The sequence below is a fragment of the Mustela erminea genome, chromosome 11 (genome assembly GCF_009829155.1).
Source record: "Mustela erminea isolate mMusErm1 chromosome 11, mMusErm1.Pri, whole genome shotgun sequence".
In the NCBI taxonomy this organism is placed as follows: domain Eukaryota; kingdom Metazoa; phylum Chordata; class Mammalia; order Carnivora; family Mustelidae; genus Mustela; species Mustela erminea.
In genome coordinates, this window is record NC_045624.1 from 105,605,811 (window position 1) to 105,626,144 (window position 20,334).

A 20,334-nucleotide genomic window follows, 5' to 3' on the forward strand; every position below is an offset into this window, starting at 1 on the left:
GCTTATTAATTCAAGAAACATTTTATTAAACAAAATCTATGTTCATGTCACCACACATGCTGTTTCCCCCAAAGTGTTCTATACTTCTCTTAAAAACATTTCATACTACTGACAAATAAATGCATATCTATCAGCTTCAAATATTAAAGAATAAACAAAACAAATGATAATTTCTAAAGGGAAAAAAAGCCCTCAACTACTATCAATCTTCCCTTTCTTGTTTCCATTTATGAAACGTTATTGGCAACATGTCCAAGTTTTGGAATGAAGAAAACACACATTATTAACAACTTTCATCTCAAAATTACTTTCATATGACTGCTTTAAAAGGGAATCCTTCCTGGGATGCCTGCATGGCTTAAATGGTTAAGTGTCCGACTCTTGATTTAAGTTCAGGTCGCGATCTCAGGGTCCTGAGATCCAGCCCTACGTAGGGCTCTGCCCAGGCATGGAGTCTGCTTAAGATTCTCTCTCTCCATAAACGAAAAAGGTTGGGATCAGGAGGGAGACAAACCATAAGAGACTCTTAATCTCACAAAACACTGAGGGTTGCGGAGAGGATGGTGGGGTTATGGACATTGGGGAAGGTATGTGCTATGAAGTATGTAAACCTGGCAATTCACAGACCTGTACACCTGGGGCTAATAATACATTTATATGGTAATAAAAAAATAAAAAATTCTCTCTCTCCTGTCCCTACCAACCCCCGACCCACTCCCACGAGTGCACGCACTCTTGAGCTCTCTCCCCAAGAAAACAAAAACAATAAACGGAATGCTTCTTTCTAAACCCTTCTGCCCTAAAACAGAGGTTTACCGATTAACCTAGCAAAAATAAACTACAAAAAGTAAACCTGCTGCTCTTTACCCTTGGCCCAAATACTTCAATGTCAGTGAAAATATTTTACACTGACAGTAAGTGAAAAAATGAGTCCTGAGTTCTGAACCCAAATGATGTTATAATTACAGTCTCGGTACTTTAAGCCAAAGAGCACTTCACACTTTTAAGGAAAATCACTGGAAAGTCTGAATGTATACTACTTCTTCATCTATCAACATAAAGAAACAGCACAAAGTAATTCATAAGCAAAGGTTGGGTTTCCCACATTTTTCAGAAGTCAGTCAGGTAATTATATACATTCTATAATTCTATATTGCATTACAAATTGTTCTTAGTGTGAAGTTACTAAAACTTCACAAAGCACAGATAAGATTACTACTTTATAATCGTCAATGGTAGCAATGCTCTGACAAGATTACTGCTAGGTTTTGAGCAACCAAAAAAAACTCCCCAAAAAACAAAAAACCCAACAACAACAACAACAACAACAAACCCCAAAAACAAGACCCCATCAATATTCTGGCACTATACACTTTTATCTTTTTTGATTGAAAAAGAAGGTGTCAATATGTACATCAAAGACTTAAAGATGTAATAATATTAGAGACAGTTGAAACTTATAAGAATAAAGGGCAATTGACTACTTCTATTGGAAGTTTGGAAGAAAAGGAGAGGAAGGGTAAAATCTAAAGTATTTCTGGAGTAATACAATCTTAAACTTTTACTTTCCAATCCAAAAGAAAGCAACTGCTAATTAGGTAATTTTAAAAGTACTCACATACATTTTTCTATGGAAAGTTAAGTTGTTTTGCTTAACAGCATTCTCTAAATATTTATCAACTGATGGCAGGGAAAGTGGACCAGAATGTGCCGGCACACAAAGGGAAGACAAATTGTAACAAACTGTTAACACATCAAAGATGGGAGAACCTTGGTAATTCAGCCAATGTTACAGGAAATGACAAATTCTAACTGTATAGGTCATCGCCCACATCAATCAACAAGTAAACAGCTTATTTTACTTAGTGCTTAACATACATTATCATTATGGGACTTTAGTAAAGATCTGATAATCGATGAGAAACAAGCGATTTAGCCACCAGCAGTATCCAGGAAGGACAGTATCTAATTTTTGAGGTGCACTCAAAAAAGATTTGGAGTTCCTAATCGTATGTCTCACAAATTCCTCAACTTAACTGAATAGTTTTTAAAAAATTCCTTGATAACCCGGAATCATAACGAGCCACTATTCTTCTGTTCTCAGAAGCTCTTCTGAATCTGGGGCAGGTTTCCCTGGATGCAGTAGCCCTAGACTATGGAACTCTGAATTCTCCTAAGTTGTGTTTTAGCTTTCTGCCTACTGCCCTCCCTTCATAGTTGTCCCTCACTGATCACTACTGCCTACGTGCTTGCCTGATTCTTATAGCCTTTAACATTTCCTTATCTTCTGCCCCATCTGGCTGAATCTGGACAATTAAATGGAAATAATGAATCTGATATTGTTTAGGATCAGGGCCTGGCCATAGAAGGAAATCTACAAATTCTAGTCTCCTCCTTCCTCTTTGAGTGTGCTTAATATTTTAAGTTGTAAAATTTGACCTCAAAATAAATGAATGTTACTGCATTATTATTGGAAGCCTGTGATCAGGAGAGTCAGGAACTAACTAAAGAAATGAAGGACATCTGGCCTGAATAGGCAGACACTTGGGAAGCTGGCAAAGGAGTTTTATCACTGCCATCTTCAATTATTTGAAGAAAGATATCTGCAAAATGCCTGTTCTCAATACCTACTGTTTAACAAGGGCTCAAAAATGTTTGTGTACCAAGTGCTTCTTCAGAGAGCAAACCAGGCACAAAGAGAAGTCACAGGACAACACATTTCAGTACAAAACAAGAATGAATTTTAAATGCAAACATCCAAAAATGACCCAGATTTCCACAAGATCACTGCAAGAGCTTAAGCAATGGCTAGTGGCTGGGTAGTTTTGAAGGGATTTTTGTTAACTGTGGAAGAACACACTAGAGAACCTTTCCTCATTCTTCTAACTCAATGAGACATGACACATTTTATACAGACAACCTCAAACCGTAAGTTCTCATTTCTGCCTTTCACTTTCATACTGAAAACAAATCCTAAAGAGTACTGGAAAAGTATGGAAGCAACGTAAGAGCCACACAGTATCCATAGTTATTTGTTCAACTTCAGGGACAGTATTTATACAGCAATTTTATCTATCAATTAAAGGCTTTAGATAAGAAACATTTTAAGTGATAAAAATTATTTCCTTTTCAGAGCCAGAAACTCACAATTACATCAACAGTACCGTCACTATCACCATACACATCGTAAACCCAATGTCACGAAAAGGAATTGGGAACTATCCTTACTTTAAAAAAATATCACTTTGAAGATGAATCATGCAACATATGGACACTGACAGAGCTTGAGAATCCAAGTAAATGAAAGAGGAGAGGAAGGAAACTAATTATAAAAAATTGATTTCAGCAATCTGTAGGAATGTAGGAACTCCAAGACAGTTGGATACAACCCCCACTCAGCTAAAGAAAACTACATGAAAGAACAATCAAGACAAGTAGAGAAAAATCAGCTACAATTACCAAGTTGTTACCTTGTGAATGTCAGTTGCTCCTCACCTCCATGGGAGGAGGAAAGAGGTGAGTGGGATGTTTTAGTTTAAATCAAATACTGCCTCAGTTTATTTAAGAAAAAGTACTACTGGTAAAGGCTCATTCAGGGTTAAAATTAATCAGATAACAAACGTGATTTTTTTCCCCCAAACTCCGGATGTCAACTTTCTATGTATTACTTTCGGTTTAATTTCATAAAAGTGGGCAAAAAAATGACCCGACACCCCTAAAGAAGCAGACATATGGCTTGTCTGCTGAGCATTCCTTCTTCTCGTGGGAACCACCCTCTCCTTACTCACCGCATTACAACAGGCCTGCAAATCTGGATGCTCTGCCTCCCTCCAAAGCGGACAAGAGACCCAGACTCGCCAGAGTGCTCCTTTCCCCGAGCTAGTAAAGACTGGCTCTTTCTGCTGAGCTGGGAAGAACTGAATCTGGAGATGAAAGTGGGAACCATGTGAAGAGTTGACCAACAGAATGAGAAAGAATCAGAGCTGAAGAAGGGAGAGAAAAACACCAACATTCTGTCTTGCCCAAGACAGTCAAGGGTTGTGGGCGTGGCTCACTTTGCTGAGAGACTGTCTTCAGCTCAAGGTCATGATCCGGGGTCCAGGGATGGAGCCCCACGTTGGGCTCCCTGCTCATCGGGGATCATGCTTCTTCCTCTCCCACTCCCCCTTGTGCTCTCTCTTGGTCAAATAAATAAAATCTTAAAAAAAAAAAAAAAAAAACCCACCTCAGTCTAAACAGGATTTCTAGCTGTTATGGTTCAGAAGGGAAGTTTCTCACTGCTTAATTGCAGAATGAAGATGAAGGTAACTATGACTGTCTTTAACTCTGCTTCTGTAGTAGTAGACATGTGGAAGAATTAAGAAAAGATTTAGCTTTTATTCCAATTGTCCAAAAAAGCCCCATGGCAAACGAGAAAAATTAAGCAAAGCTCATGGTTAACATCATTACAAAAACAAAACAGCATTCTCTAGGAGAAAATCTTTGCAAATCACATATCTGATGAAGGACTGCCTGCGGAACACACAAAGAACTCACAATTCAATAATGAGATAGATAACACAATTTAAAAAACAAACAAACAAACAAACAAACAGGAAAAAGATCTAAGTAGACATTCCACCAAAGAAAATTTCTGAATGGTTAGTAAGCACATGAAAAGATGCTCAACACCATTAGTCATTAAAGAAATGCAATTAAATCAAAACGAGATACCAATTTATACCCACCAGAATGGCCATAACAATTACTGAAAAGACTATAACCACTGTTAAAGATGCAGAGATAGGGGAACTCTCAAACACGGCTGGTAGAAATGCAAAATAACACGTAGCCACTTTGGAAAACAGTTTAGCACCTCCTTAAAAGGTTAAACATAAATGTACCATACCACTAAGCATTTTACTTCTAGGTATATTATTCATAATAACCAAAAAGGGGAATGTCCATCAACTGGTAAATGGATAAGCAAAATGTGGCATTTCCATAAAATGGAATACATACCTACTGTTCACCAATAAAAAGAATTATGGACACCTGCCACAACATGAGGAACCAGAAAACAAACAAACAAACAAACAAACCCAAAGACGACTTATGGAATGATTCCATTTATAGTAATGCCCAGAAAAGGCAAATCTGTGGAGACAGAATGTACATTAATGGTTGCCTGGGGCTGGAGGTGCGAATGGGGATTATTGACTACAAATGGGCAAAGGGATTTTATTGAAGTGATAAAAATGCTTTAAAACTGGATTATGGTGATGTTTACATAATCAGTTACTAAAAATGACTGTAAATTTAAGCGGGTGATTTTTATGATACTTAAATTATATCCCAAAAGAGTTAATTAGAAAAAATGAAATAAGAGACTAAAGAAGACGTAATAGGCAAACAAATCATGAACCTTGATCAGACCCTGCATCAGAGGAAAAACAGCTACTAAAGACACTGGGTGGCAGCTAGGGAAGGAAATCTGAATTTGGGCTACATATTAAATGATGGTATGGCATTAATACTAATTTCCTTATGCGTTACAATAGCATTAAGGTTATACAGGAGAATGCCTTTATTCTCAGAAGATGCAAGATGAAGTATACAGAGGTCAAGTTTCATGAGGTCTTCAGCTTTCTTCCACAAATAGTACAGAAAAATAAAAACATCTAACTTAGATGAAGCAAATGGGGCTAAATAATAACTGGGAATTGGGAAATACAGGTTTACAATATAATACTCTATTAATTTTTTTTTATAAGTTTGGAATATTTCAAAATTCAAGGCTGGTGAGGTGGGAAAACAGTACTCTCATTTTAAAATGTAACCACATGTAAAAGATCACCAATGCAGTTCTCTATGCATTTCAGAAAAAGGCCTATAGTTGAGCTATAGAGATCGGCCTCTCTTTATGAACATACAGATAATAGTAGGGAACAATGGGAACTAAAGTATAAGATAATTATGCAGAGACTTAGCAAGTTAGAGCTTTATATGCTAATACTAACCAATACTTTTTGAAATAATCACTGAAGACAAAGCAACATAGTTATTTGTTGGTGCGGAAATATTTAAGTTATAGGTATATCCAAGAAAATACTGTTGAATGAAGGTCAATTTTCCCACCCCAAAGAGCACCCATCCCACCTATAACTCTTGGCTGACATAAAGATCAAATGAGATCTTGTACACAAGAGTGCTAAGTTTCAATTTTTAAAAACTTAGGCACTTGCACTTGGTACTTTCCGGGTAAGAAGAGGAATACAAACATAGGATCAAACCTAACATCTTTTTTGGTTACTCTTGTGTATAATCGGTGTTTCTCAATTTTGTAGTCAACACTGCACCAGCAAATCTTCAAAACATTGTCAGTGTCCACTATGAATGATTCCCCTTCACTCTCTAACTTAGGCATTTTGTCTTTCTATTTGTTATGCCACAATTTTTAACAGTATGCTTTTAACAATTTAAAGTTATAACAGTTTGAACCTCATCAGACACACTAATATAAAACAGAAATCTTGTTATGAATCAAAAGCAAATTTCACCTGGAAGTTTGAACAAAAAGCCACCTTTATTATAGCTTTTACAATAAAGAAAACATTCTTGGAATTGGGCCTCAAAGTAAAATATCTAAGAAGAAAAAGACATGATATGCTAAGATGTCATTACTTCACATACACAGGGCAGCTTAGACAAAGTATTCTAGCAAATGAAAGAAGACAATCACACCCACTGTAAATTTAAAAAGAGGGATTATACCAAATGTTGGGGAGAAGAAACTGGGAAGGAGGAGGAGAAACTGGGAAGCCTCATAGACCCATACTGGGTCAGTAAAATGGTACAGGTGTTTTAGAAAACAGTTTGGCAACTTCTCAAAATGTTAAGCATGGACTTACCACATGACTGACTAATTCCATTCCTATCTATGTGCCCAGGAGAAATGAAAACACATGTCCACGCAAAAACATGTACATCAATGTTCATGGCAGCATTTTCCACTGTAGGCCAAAAAGTGGAAACACCCAAATCTGTCCCTCAACTGATAAACAAAATGTGGTACATCTATTCAAGGGAACATTATTCAGCCATAAAAAGGCATGCACCACTGATACATGCTATAACCTGGATGAACACTGAAAACATGCTGAGTGGAAGAAGCCATACACAAAAGACCACACATTGTATGATTCCATTTATGGAATCAAGGAATGTCTGGAATAGGAAAATCTGTACAGATGGTAAGTGGATCAGAGCTAGAGGGAATCAGGAGTGACAGCTAACAAGCATGGGGTTTCTTTTTGGGGTCATGAAAATGTTCTTAAATCAGACAGTAGTGATGGTTGCACAACTCTGTGACTGTACTAAAAACCACTGAATTATACTTTAAAAGAGTAAATTTTATGGTATGTGAATTATGTCTCAATAAATCTGTTACTTTTTAAGTCCAGCCCCTCCATTCCCCCCAAATAAGCAAATGACATAAAGACAATTCACAGAATAAAAAACATAAATGACCAGTTGCTGTACAAAGAGTTTAAACAGTTGTACCCAAATAAACTTAAAAATAAATAAATTAAAAAAGACAAGAATGAGCTTTATGATCTGAGCCAAAGCAAAGAATAAGAAATAAGCAGAGCAACTGATCAAGTTTTATTTATTCTGAGGGATCAAGAAAGCTACTAAAACCCACTAGCAGCAAACAAGAATAAACGAAGTAATAGACACAGAGAACCATCTCAGTTGTAGCATGCAGACACAGAAACAGGAAGACCCTGGAGACCAACAGGGTAGTGGGAAAGTTACCAATAATTCAAGCATTAAGACTAGGACAACTGAAGACCTCGGGGAATGGGGATTTTCTGTCACAGACAATATGTCTTACGCAGAAGGTTAGGGGAAACAGGGATACGGTCCTCAGCCTTAAAAGGTGGGGGTAGGGGGCGCCTGGGTGGCTCAGTGGGTTAAGCCGCTGCCTTCGGCTCAGGTCATGATCTCAGGGTCCTGGGATCGAGTCCCACATCGGGCTCTCTGCTCGGCAGGGGGCCTGCTTCCCTTCCTCTCTCTCTGTGATCTCTTCCCTTCCTCTCTCCTACTGTGATCTCTCTCTGTCAAATAAATAAATAAAATCTTTAAAAAAAAAAAAAAAAAAAGGTGGGGGTAGGTGAAGTAAGGGAGAAAAAAATATGAATAGAAAAAAAAGCCTCCTCCCCAAACTTTGCCATCAAGGTGCCATCCATGTACCAGAGGGTGGGATGTGAGGGTCTTCAAGGCAGGCAGTCCCCACACCGCGTTAAGGCCGAACTGCAAGCCAAAGTGGCCACATGACCCAAAGAGAAAAAGGCAACGCAGGTCCTTGTGCGAAGGAAAAGTGGAGATGGCCAAATGACCATGGACCACTCACCTAGTGAGTGAGAGCTCTTCAACCTAGGGACAAGAAGAGATTATTGGACACCCTACCTATCCGTGTTCCCGGGCCAGTGAAGATGGACAATAGGTCAAGGACTAAGACTTGTAGGGATTTCTGGGGAGGAGCTCCTCAGTATAAGGGGCAAGAAATTAATAAATATCCTGCCACCCAGCACTCTTGTGGAAGGAAATACTTAGAATGACAAAGACAACAGGATGTGGATTGGGAGTTCACAGATGGACCTAGATAATTGTGAAATTATAAGAATCTATAGAAAGTATGTTATTTAAACTTCCTGGGTGACTTAGATGGCAGTGAAATGAAAGTACCCTCTAGAACTTGGGAGACAGCACTGGTGTGTGTCCACAACTGACATGTGGATGGAATGCTTGCTGGATGCCCAACACTTGATTCCACACAAACACATCGCTTCCAGCTAGAGGACTAAATCTTTGAAAATGCATTGTGGAGAAAGAACAGGTGATCCAGGCTCTACAAACTTGTCAGGAACCACCCCACATCTGTGTACTTTAGGTCACCTCCATGGATAAACTCATCTAATTACAAACCTGCCTTGCCATATAACCTAAAGCCCCAAGAAGCCAAGCCATAACCATATCAATACAAGGTAAGCCTAATTTATCTGTTTACAATGGAAAGAAACCACTTGAGACTGTGAAAGCCTGGAAAGACACCCTCAGATCATCACAGACCCACGGCAGCTTTAGCCTAGAGGAGAAAAGGAGGTCACCCTGGGGCATCCATGACTGACTGAGAGAAGATTACAATGAAGTTCGACAAAACTGCGTGGCAACATAAGAAAGAACAAAACTTGGGACGGATGGGTGAACTGGGAAACTACAGATCAGTCCTTACCTTGCTTATCTTTGTACTTTGCCCACTAGGAAAGTCCATTTTTCCTGCCTCTCACCACATGATGCATCTCCATTTATAATTACAGAGACAGTGAAGGACTGCAATCTTTGAAAGTCACTTCCATATCTACATTAGTATCTAGTACAATGTGTATCTTTGTATATCCACAGGAAAAAAATAATAAAGCAACCAGCATCTCTTATTAAAGACACTGTTAAACTGCAGTTTAATTGTCCTGGAGATATTAACTGATGCGGTTAGATAGGATAAACAACTGGAGGCATAACCATTGGAAAAGAAAAGACTGAAATCTCTGCAGGTGAAAGAATAGTATCTGAGCCTAAAAGAAGCAATGATGAAAGTAACTCAAACACTGAGTTTAGCAAGGTAGCAGGAAAGCATGCAAAAACCTGCAATATTAATATACATGAGTAATAACCAGAAGATATAATGTATAAGAAAATTTTATTTATAATAGCGGCAACAACACAGCAACAAAGATAAAATGCCTAGGAATAAACCTAACAAGAAACGTTCAAAACTGGTATGAAGAAAACTATAACCATTCTGCAAAGACATAAAAGTAGTTTTAAGAAAATGAAAAGACATTGTTCGTTCTAGGCTAAGAGGTCTCCACACCATCAAGAAATTAGTTCTAAGTTAAATCATAGGTTTAGTGCAATCTCAATAAAAATAGCAATAAGCTTTTTAATGAATGGACTTAGATAAACTGATGCTAAAGTTCATATGGAAAAGTAAAACATGCATGAATAGTAGGGAAAACAATGAAGAGGACGAACTATAATGGGGACTAGTCCTACATGGTATGAAATAATATACAACACCTCTATGACTAAACTGTTTGATACTGGTGCATGAATAGTCAGATAGTCCAATGGAATAAAATACACCCAACTACATAGAGAAATCTAGTATACGATAAAGGAAACAAAGATTTTCTAAAAATAAATAGCACTGGGACAACTGGATAGCCATGTAGAAAATGGTAACATTATATCCATTCTGCACACCATATACAGAAATATCCTCCAAATGGATCAGAAAACTGAATGTGGAAAAATGAAACCATACTGAGTATTAGAAGGCATGGGTAAATTTCTCTATAACTGGAGGATAAAGAAAGGCTCTCTGATGATAACTAAAAATTCAGATGTAATACATTTAAGATTAATATATTTGATGGGACAGCTGGGTGGCTAAGTTGGTTGGGCATCTGCCTTCGGCTCAGGTCACTATCCTAGAGTCCTGGGATTGAGCCCCACATCGGGCTCCCTTCTCAGTTCTCCCTCTCCCTCTGCTGCCCTCCTGCCTGTGTGCTTTCTCTCTCTCAGTGAAATAAATAAAATCTTAAGAAAAAAAATTGGGGCGCCTGGGTGGCTCAGGGGGGTTAAACCTTCTGCCTTTGGCTCGGGTCATGATCTCAGGGTCCTGGGATGGAGCCCCACATTGGGCTCTCTGCTCAGCGGGGAGCCTGCTTCCACCTCTCTCTCTCTCTCTGCCTGCCTCTCTACCTACTTGTGATCTCTGTCTGTCAAATAAATAAATAAAATCTTTTTAAAAAAATAAAAGTGGGCAAATAACATGAACAATTCTTTTTTAAAATGTAAAAAATGGCATTTAATATACAAAAAAAGTTCAATTCACAAATTAAAACTACACTGAGATACCATTTCTCACCTATTAGATTGGCAGAAATTCAAAAGCTTGGCCATACACTCCATTGGTGAGGCCATGGCACTCTTAAACACTGCTGGTAGGTATTCAAAATAGTATAGCTCCATTAAGGAGCAGAATCTGGCAAAATCTAACAAATCTTATATATGCATTTATCCTGAATATTTACTTCCAACAATACAAAGACACATATACGTAAAGATTTTCATTATAACATCATTTGTAATTGAAAAATACTGGAAATTACTTAAATGTCCAAGGACATGGGGCACTTCGGTGACTCAGTCGGTTAAACATCAGCCTTTGGCTCAGGTCATGATCCCAGGGTCCTGGAATTGAGCCCCAAGTCAGGCTCCCTTCGTAGCAGAGTGTCTGCTTCTTCTCTCTCTCTGTCTACCACTCTGCCTGCTTGTGCCTCCCTCTCTCTCCAAATAAGTAAAATTAAAGAAAAAAAAATGTCCAAGTACAGGAAACTGGTTGAATAAACCATGGAGTACTATGCAGTTAAGAAAGAAATTATTGGGGCACCTGGGTGGCAAACTGGGTTAAAGCCTCTGCCTTTGGCTCGGATCATGATCCCGGGGTCCTGGGATCGAGCCCCACATCAGGCTCTCTGCTTGGCAGAGAGCCTGCTCCCCATCCCCGCCCCTCTGCCTACTTGTGATCTATCAGCTAAATTTTTAAAAATCTTAAAAAAAAAAGAAAGAAAGAAAATTATTTAATTCACGTGTATATTTTTTTTCATGTAGCTACTGAATTTTTAGGACTTAAATACTTATTAAGTTGCTTAGGCCTATTTAATAAATTAAACCGTTAGGTGTTTTTTTGACCTAGGGATGCTGCGAAACTATTATTGGTATGATAAGGACATCATGAACTAAGAAAGTTTGGGAACTTCTGGTAAAGGCCTGTGAAGACTTTTAAGAGTGTTATTTATGTGTGTAGTTATGAGCTTTGCGTGTAGTTACTATGGATTGTGGTCAACAAAATTTAATGAAGGCACTGCCCATAGTGGTAAAAGTGCTATGCTGGATTTTATGGCAGCCCATAAAAAGAGCAACCAGTCCAGTTTCGAAAGTTGTTGAAGTTTTTATTTGCTGGTTTTTCAGTTTCTTGTTTTTAGATATGAGATCAAGAGAAAGAATCCAATCCAGACACAGTTTCTGGAGAGGCATAACCCACAGTGAGTGCTGGACAGGCATACACCAGATTGGGGTAAAGCGGAATGGCTACAACTACAAGAGGAAATGGGGCACCAAGAAAACGCTAGCATTCTAGAAGTTTGGTCCTGCTGGAACAGAATATCCTCGAAGAGGAGAGATGAGGCTAGAGAGTTAGGGAAAGAGCAGGTCTTCAAAGTTTTGTATGTGAGATTAAGGATTATAGGAGTTTGGATTTTATTAATAGGCAAGGAGGAGCTACGAAAGGGCTTTAAGCAGGGGAGTGTCACAGGACTGCTCTAACGAAGAGTGGAGAACAGATCCGGGTGGGGTAGGCAACAAAAGGCTAACGAGCTGCTGCAGCAATCCAGAACAGACCTAGACAGAGTAGCTGAACTACAGCACTTGCAATCAGTAGTGGGCAGTCTCCATTTTCAACGAGGAACGATGCTAGCTACTCAACTGCATCAGGAAGCAGAGGTCCTGTCCTTAGATGACTACAATCATGATCTTTGTGGAAACTGAGGGATCTCTGCCCACCCTTCATGATGCATCTGGGAGTAGAAGTCATTTCATAATCTTGCTATGTTTTATTCTCCAACCTGACATTGTCAAACCTGATACCTAGTTCCAGTAAGTGAATTCAGCAACCCAGTTGGATCCCAGACATCAAAGGGATTATGTGTGTCAAGCGTTAGGTCTATTCCATCTAACAGGGAACTTTAACTGTGAAGGACCTGGAGAATAGTATCCTAATAGTTTATGTAAGCTTGCTGGTTTTGGCTTGTACAGACTACCCTCTTGATGCTGAGGAATTGTACCTTAGGTATAATTATATCAAAGATTCAAATTCTCTTCCAAAATTTACTCACGTAACTCTTAAAATTCACAGAGCTTTACTTTCACTTTTTCTATATTGTAACCAAATCCTCTGGAGTGTAATAAGGTAGTATGAAAGGTGTCTTAGAAAAACAAAGAACAACTGTTCCTAATGGGGGCTGGGGAATGAGCCATTTTTTACTCAGAGCTACATACTTTAAAAAAACAAACAAACAGACAAACAAAAAAAAACCAAGAGATGAACACATCCTTCAGATTAAGCCCATTAAAAGTGCATTTTCCCCCCAAAAAACAAAAAAGCAAAAACAAAAAAACCCCAAAACCACACAGGCTTGGGAAGAGTAAAGAGAGTTGACCAGCACTGAACAGCAATCAGACCCTTACAAGAACCTGCCACTTTTAATCCTCTATATTAAACCCAAAGTGAAAATGATACCTGGTTTGAAATGATAAAAACAGATCCAGGATACCTTCGCCTCTTCTACATTCTTCCCAATTCCGCCTCCCGCCTCCCAACATTCCCCCACCACCTCCTTTAGTGAAAGAACTAAAAAACAAGGTTTCAGGAGAGGTCACCATAAAATGGATTTTCCATGGTCCTCTCCAGTAGGGATTATTCAGGTATTTCAGAGCAAAAAGCAGTAATCTACTGCTTGAGTTCCTGACATTCTACTCCTCCAGGACCCCTATTCCAACAACACCCAACCACTTCTTCACGGCACACCCAGGCAGATGAACACCGCATCTGTAGGCACTCACAACAGAAACAGCCGTAACCCTAGGGCCTACTGGATGGCCAAGAGTGCTGAGATCACTGGATTCATGTTCTTGAAGCTCAGCTCAATCAGAAACTTGTTTTTCCTCAGCCTTTTAGGATTAACTGCAATATGCAATGCTCTCAGAAATCGGTACTTTCAAATCCCAACTCTCCTAAATATTAGTTTCCGGCCTCCAGCCAACAGCTTCTCTTAGCCTTAGTAAAGTACAGAAAAGCTACCTATCTTATAGAGGTACTGTGGAGATGAAGAATAATATAACTAAAGGTCTTATCACAGTGTTTGGCGGGCAATCAATGTTATATGGACTGTTATTACCAAGAGGGCTGCTGAATTAAAAGAGATCTCACCTCTGTACAGTGATATTGCTAAGAAACTGCAGGCCTCCCTCTCCTTAGTGTCTAAGAGTGAAAACATTTTACAAAACAATAAAAATCACAAACTTTCTCCCTACTACTTCCAAATCATAATATTTTTCCTCATCAAGAGTTCATACTATTTTAAAAATGCCTGTTCTTGCCACCCATTTATATGGATTACAAGTGTGTATAACAGTGATACACACATATCCAAAAAGTGATTCCAGTCCATTCATGTATATCCTGCAGACACTGAGCTTTGGAAACAAGTGCAGGACCACCACCAGGCATGTGGAGAGGAAAGAAGATAACAGCACTTTTTTGGGGGGACCTCTCGGAAGTGAAAACAACCCAACCATCTATAGACAAAAATTATTCCCCCACACAAATGGCAGAAAAGATCCTTCCCTATAATTAGCCCTTCTTTTCCCCTGAAAGCCCTGCAAAAAAAGGGTTGTATGAAACTACTTTAAAATAAGTGATAAGATGGCTGCACATTCAGCAGACACACTAGAGAACATCAGGATCTTGACAAAGAAATGTGAAAGTGGCTACTGGTAAATCATGCCAAGGTCATATCAGGATGTCAGAAGATTTCCTCTACCCCTGGGAGAAATAAGCCACTAAAAGCAATTCCGCGATGTATCGTGTTTTCCAAACAGTGGTGACTTCTAATTTCCTCTTTTGTAATTAAAATTACTGTATGGCTATCAACCCCAAACATAAACTTACTATCACTAGGAAATCTCTTCTTAATAACCCTGGATAAACATGTTTAAGTAGTTCAGTACTGAAGACTGGAATACAAGCTATTATAATGCCCAATCACAATATCCCAAATATAATTTTAACCTTTCAGAGGAGGATAGTTTTGGAAGGACAGCCAAAGATTCTTCGTAAATTGTCCTTTTCATCACGTTAAAAAACACTAACACAAAGCAAAGTCTGTATGTGCCAAGAAACTGGGACACAAACAAAAAAACCAACAAAATAAACGATTCCTGAGGCAACTGTGGGGTCAGCTACACGTTCATTCATTCAGTGAAGAAATATGGGAATAACTTCTATGTGCCAGTCATCACTTATGAACACAGGGATGCATAAGACATAGTTCCTTGCCTCAAAAAATGTAGTCTAAAATTAACGTCTGAAGAGTCACAAGAGTCATTTTACAATAAAATTGTATTAATAGACATAGAAATACATAAACTAGTAAAATACATTTACATATATTAATAAACAAGCTGAAAGAAAAAAAAGACCCTCTACTGCAAATTTACTAACAAATTTTGTTATCCGAGTCTGAAACATGACTAAAGTTGTAATGTACTTTCAGGACAAAAATTAACTAATGACACACGTTTTACGAAGGCCTCCTCACGCCCCACCCCTCCCCCCAACACACACCAAACACAATTTGTAAATTGGGTGCTTTTCAGCTTGACACGCAGGGCGTGGCACGGGAGTTCTCACACAACCCCAAAGACACCTGGATAAGCTCTCACAAGTCTGGACATTCAGGTTTCTCAAGCAAAGGCCAGTTAACTCCCTAATTCTCCTTAAACCTTGAAACAACACTGCCACCTCTCTGTGCTGTCATCCCTGCCCACTTACACACATATACCCAGACTAAAGCATACAAATCACATCTTCCACTCCCGGAAAACCGTAAGGAACAAATCCAGAGGAATGACCCTCTCACTCAAAAAATATCTGTATTCTCTTCCTCGCTTTAGAGGCTAGATTACCCTAATATGACTAAAGCTGTGCAGTTCAAAGCTGAGCATCTAATGACTTAAGTCTGAAAAAGCCATTCCTTTAACTAGCACAAAACCCTGGCGGAGATGCTTAAAAAGCAACTGCTCTAGTACAGGCGAGGAGTGGAAGAAAGGGAAGGAGGGGAGAGGGGCGGAGTGAAGCGCGGGGACTGCGGCGGTGGCGACGGGTCCCCCCAGGTCGCGGGCACCGCCCAGGCGGGGACCTCGGCGCGGCGGGCCAGAGATGCAGGGTGACCTTCCGACGAAGCCAACTCAAGGAGGTGCTGGGCTCGGAGGACCGAGCCGCAGCCGCCGGCTCTCGGGGGTGCACTCGCCCGCACAGCAGTGAACACCGCGCCCCGGATTCCAGCCCGGGCTCGTCCAGCAGCTCGTTCCGGGACAGAACGCGGGATGTGCAATCTCGGCGTCCGGGCCCTGAGCCTGGGCCTCGGCCCGCCGCCGCCTGGACACACCCCCGCCGCCGCCGCTCCGGCCGCCCCAACCCCTCCTGGGGCGGCCCGGGCAGGCATCACTCACCTGCACCGCAAGCCGGTCCTCCGCCCCGCGGGTTCTGGAAGCCGCGGCTGGGCTGGCCTCGGCCGGAGAGAGCTTGGCCCTTGTCGTCTGGGAGGCTCCCCGCCGCGAGCGGCAGAAGGACGAGTCCGACGGGCGGCGGCGGAGCCTTGGCGGCAGGAGGAGGAGGAGGACTCGGGGTGCTCCGCTCTCCGGAGATCCACCCTCCTCCTGGCCGCTCTGCAGCAGCCGCCGCAGATCACTTCCGGGGCGCTGGGGGAGCGGGGCGGGGCCGGCTGGGGAGCAACTTCCTGTCCGTGGGCGGAGAGGAGGTTGTCGGGGGCTGGGGCTGGAGAACAATGGCCAGGAGGGCGCGGACTTGCTGGCGTCTACCCGCTGCGTGCTGAGAGCTGGCTGCGCTGCCCTTCGGACCGCCCCACCCCCGGCTTCCCGCGCCCGGCGAGGTGGACTCGCCTCCCGGGGTCCCGGGAGCTGCCGCAGGCCTCGCGGAGGTTCCCGGATCTCGGCGTCGGCGCCGCGACGTCCTTGTCTCTCTTCTGGGGACCAAGGAGGGGGTTCTCGGGGAAGGAGGGGAAAGCGGAGGCCGCCATCTTGCTTTCGGGGGCCGGCGCTTCCCCTGGTTGTCCCAGGGTGAAGGCCGCTTGTCCCGTGGCCGGGGTTTTCCCGAGTGGGGCTGGCGACGTGGCTCGTTGCGGGCGGAAAACTTGGAGATGGCTTGGTCGGTTCCCTGCCCTGGCCGGAGGGTTCCGGTAGCCGCCCTGGGCCTCGGGTCGAACTGCTGATCCCTGGAGAGCTCGGACCTTAGGGTGTTTTGTGATTTTTTACTGAGGGGACTCGAGCCCCCGGACACCGCAGGCCTCGTGTCCGGTGCGGCCCTGAGATCAGGCGGCGCCCCCATCTTGTGATTTGGTGGCTTGAGTTGGAAGAGTTGCACTAAATCGGCTCCTCTGTTTGACCCTTTCCACAGATTTGAACGAGATCGTTTGCTTAAGATCCGTTAGCGCTCGGAGTCTTCCCTGTTGACATTTATTTATCCCCTTCTCTCCTCCCACTGCTGAATAGCAGTTCCCAGCTTTGCACAACTCGTTCAAGGAATGCCCACTCTGACGGGCCGACGTGGAAGCAAGTAATTATGGTTGGAAGGATGGTGGACCAAAGTATCCAGAGGGAAGAATGGAGGTCTCATAACTGCGTTAGGTTTTCAAGATAAGGGATTTCCCAGCACAAATTTAAGGGTGGGATGGTAAAGCCAAATCCTAGCAAAAAGGACATGCAGCAAAGGGAAAGATAGTATGTGTTTAGAAGTCTGGGTAATATTACAGGACTTAAAAGTTAAAGCCTGAGTTGCTGAAAAGGATGAATCTGGAGAAGCAGATAGGAACCAAATTGTGAACCGTCTTTCACTCCTTGGTGAGGCAATGAATAGAGGAGTGACCCTGGACAGTTTTACAATTTAGGCTGTTGGTAGAGGACATTAGTTGATTGGAAGAAGAGGGGAAGAGGGCTTGTGGACGAGGGGACTTGACAGAAATCAAGAGAAAGGATAAGGACCATTATGGGGAGTGTCTGTGAGCACCCAAAGAAGATGGATTCCAAAAATACCAGGATGCCAAATCAAGTGATTGTAATTGTAATTGATTGCTGGGGGGAAGATTCTGGGTAAGCCAATGGAAGTAGCAACATGATGCCTTGCTTTGCGTTGGGGAGAGGGTAAAGGTGTAATTTACCAAATGGAATAGGGAATGGCTGCGATGGGAAAAGGGAGGGGATGTGGAAACGAGTGCCATTTTGGACCTGGCCAGCTTGAGGTGCCAGTGATGCTGTCTCAGGCAGTTGCTACATGGGTCCGGAGTTCTGGGCTGAAGTTAGAAACACCACAGGCTTGTATCCCCACATGCAAGCCCACTGCAGGCCCACTTTGTCGAGCACAGTTTCAAAACCACTTCTTTCTCCCTACCTTTTCTTGGGAAAATTGCAGAAATACTACGTTTTAAAAATCCCGATGTGGTAATTATACATATGCCCATGCCAATACTCAAATGTTTAATGTTTCTATTGGACCGGAAAGGTCAGGCTTACGAAAAACAGTATGACAGTGACAACTAGTATATAAGCATAAACTCAAAGATGAAATATCATTAATTTTAAAAATTGTTAGGTTTAATCATTGACAATAAACAGCTTCTTTAAAGCCAGCCAGAAAGGACTGAGGACAGTAGTTTGCACAAACACCTGTTGACTGGAGAACGAGGAAGATGACTTCAAGAAGAGTGAGCAATGGGAACACAATGATAGACAACCTCAAGTTCATTAGTCAGCCTGTCTCAGTTTCTTCATTGTTGATAGCCACGCTAACCTAGCCAAAAGCACTCAGAAATAGAATGGATCATTTTGAGCAGAGGCTTTGGAAAGCAACAAATAATAAAAGCCCTATGAATAAGAGTTACAGTGGCAAACCAAAGGGTAATTATTAGTTTTTATTCAACATTTTTGAATATAAAAAATAAAGAATTCTCACCTTTAATCCGTAGATTATTCAAATACATTATTTGCAGTTTTCCTAGAGTAGAAATACATGTAGGCGTATTAAACAACCCTTTAATGGGTACCATACTGAACTGGAAATGAGAACAATGATCTCGAGGCCCTTTTTCTTTGTTCACCTTACGACCCTAGCACAGTCCCTTAACCTCTCCATGCCCTAGTTTCTTTGTAAAATAGAGATAATAATAACCCTCTACTGGCCTACCTCTCAGAGATATTATAAGAAATAACAAATTAATGCTTTAAAAGCTCTGAGGTACTTGGATGAAAGGGTATAATTGTGACTACATATCATTAATAATTAGCACTAATATCCAGTAGAACTCATGAGCGTTCCTAAATTTGCTGCCCGGGCAACTCAAAGAACATGAAGGATTCTGTTTATAAAATAGGCTTAGATTTAAAAAAGAAAAAAGAAAAGAAAAGCTGAGCTTTCTTCTTGTGAGTATAAATTTTTATTATTTATGATCAAACCTGTGTGTTAAATATACTATGAGTAAGAAGTAAAAGGAATTTTTAGTAACTACAGCTCTTATGTTCACTGCTGTTATAGATAATCTGTATTTTAGGGGGGATGTATAGAGTGGTATGCTTTTGTCAGAATCTTGTTTTAGAACTAATGATTAGTTTACTGAAGTTAGTTTACTAGAATTTTCTATGAAAGCATTACACATCCCCAAAGGATAGTAAAAATTTTATCTGCAGTTACATGTTTATCTGAAACCTGAAGCATTCCTGTGAATCTTTTGTCATTCCCATGATTGTTTAATCAGAAATATAAAATTAAATATATAGGTCCCTGAGGTTTTATCCAAAGTCTACCCTAGAGTAGATGAAATTTTGCCCATTAGATTCGTGGCTTCGGTATTTCTATGTTGAAAGGTATATGCATAAACACCTTTAAACATATTCATGGCTATATTATGTGCATATTTTATACGTATACTTATTACATACCAATTTATAAAAATGTTATATGAATGTACATTAACTACACATATAGAAACAACTGTTAACAACAGAAACCTCTTTGGGTGTATTGGTCAGATAAGAAAGCAGTGGTTATTAGCAATTTGTCAATATTGATGGAAAAACAACTCAAAATACATGTTATTGTCTATAATACCCATAGTACCTTAACTTTTATATTACTTCATTTTGTTTTCACAACAACTTTGTGAGGCACACATTATTCAGAAAAAGAGTTTGACTCCAAAGTCAAACTTTGGAGATTCCCAGAGACACTGTTCCCTGTAGTACTTAATACTGTGGTTACCAGCTTGATATGACTATTAGACCAGAACGTATTTATAATATGACATTCCTGGCTTATGAGTGATAGACTGCAGGATCTGAAATTCAGCCACACTTGAATTTTTGAAAATTAAGCTG

General features: G+C 40.8%; 1 protein-coding gene across 1 annotated transcript in view; it reads right to left on the bottom strand.

The window, feature by feature from the left end:
• RALA (RAS like proto-oncogene A) overlaps window positions 1-16,509 on the bottom strand; it is a 75,227-nt gene extending 58,718 nt beyond the window's left edge. Inside the window, exon 1 of the mRNA XM_032304240.1 lies at window positions 16,402-16,509. The gene's annotated coding sequence lies outside the window, so the exon portion shown is untranslated. The remainder of the gene's footprint in view (window positions 1-16,401) is intronic.
• Between the last annotated feature and the right edge of the window lie 3,825 nt (window positions 16,510-20,334).